Source organism: Passer montanus, unplaced genomic scaffold, assembly GCF_014805655.1.
Source record: "Passer montanus isolate IOZ18808 unplaced genomic scaffold, ASM1480565v1 scaffold10, whole genome shotgun sequence".
Lineage (NCBI taxonomy): Eukaryota > Metazoa > Chordata > Aves > Passeriformes > Passeridae > Passer > Passer montanus.
In genome coordinates, this window is record NW_024356505.1 from 11,926,512 (window position 1) to 11,928,205 (window position 1,694).

The window sequence follows — 1,694 nt, forward strand, 5'->3', positions numbered from 1 at the left end:
TAAACTTCTGAGACAGGCTAATAAAGCTGGATAGAAAGGAAATTCCCCAGGGGTTGGAACAATGTGGACTCAGAAGTACATTGCATAGCAAGTTCTAGCAGAACCACAGCAGTTCTGCTAGAAGGAAAGTCTGATTTCTGTTTCTTGCCCACTTGCAGATTATGGATCAACAACTCAGAACATTTTTCTCACTGCAAGCCAATTGTACTTGAATATCAGTCATCAATGTAAGATTCCCATAGTGTTCATATAGATACCACAGCAGATCTACCCAGTACTCTATAAACTGCCAGCATGATAGAATTTGTTTAGGTTTTTTCACTTGAATGTGCTACATCAACTTATTTTCTTCAAAAACATATGGCTGAAACTCCCAGACATCCTGGAAGAATAACATATTTCAAATATTTTCAAATTAGTTCCCGATTTTAATAAAGCAAAGCAAAATCTTTTTCATTTCACTAACATATGCCAGAGAAGAAGAGGACTTGATTAAAATATACTTTTTGTCAAAGTTTTGCCGAAGTCAGGACAGCAAACATACCAGTCAGATGAATATAAATTTCTCCTTTCTCCTTGAGACTCTTCTCAGACTCTTCTTCCCATTGTAAGGTCCATATCCAAAAGCTATCAGATCATTAAGTGCAGAGCAACACAGAAGTCTTAAAAGTACAACTCAAAATGTAAGGATGTAAAACAAAAGCCTCTCAGTCTTCTTCACATGATGAGCCATTGTTTTTTAGTCAAAAGGAGTCTTGTCACAGTGTGTGGCAAGCAGAGGGAATTCAGTGCTTCCCTTTGTGAACTTAGCTAGCCATTATTACACACTGTGCTTGTCATGGAACAAACAGGTTCCTGAGGGCTTCCCCAGGATTGTCCCAGAAGAAGCAGGCACAGATATAAGGGAGTGCTCTGTTGGCTCTTGGTGGATGAGAAAGGAAACAGTAGTGCTTCTCTGTCTACTTTGTCTCAGAAGCTGATGGTGGCTTTTTGAGCAGACTCTTTGTCTTTGAACCTAAGCTTCATCTGATAGAAAGTAAAAGTCCAGGTGCTTTTGTCTTGCACAAGAGAGCAGCTCAAAGCAGAGGCAACTTATTTAGATATAAATGCCTGCATGGAGTTCTGGAGAGCTGAGGGGTTTACACTGACCTAGCACAGCTCCTCTCCTCACAAACAGCTGATCAACCAGCGCTGAAATACAAATCTGTTCCAGTGAAAGAAGGACTGAATCATTTCCCCTAAGCAAAGATGTAGAGGCAAAAACCATGGCAGTTAAGGAAAAAGGTATTTTCTATTAAAAGTATCATAGGTTTAAAGTCCTTTCCAGAGTGGGACTGGAACTTCACAGTGAAACTGAATTCACCAAGCGAGACTTTCTGTGCAGAAGTCCTTTTCTGTGTGAGTCCAAATTTTCTGCTCTTACTTGAAGAGAGCTTATTTCCAGCTGTTCATCAGTTACACAAAGCAATAGTATCACACCTTTAATCTGCTTCTTTTTATTTTGTTTTTATGTTTGTTTTATTTTGTGACCTGGTAAAAATAACCAGTAGCAGTAGTAAAAGCAACCACTGTTTCCTGTAGACACTTGCCAAAATTAGGCAGAACTCATCTGTTTTCTCCTTAGTATTCAGATGCAGTAACAAATTCTCTGGTATTTGATATTTTATTCTGCATCTTCCCCTAAAAGTTGAAAT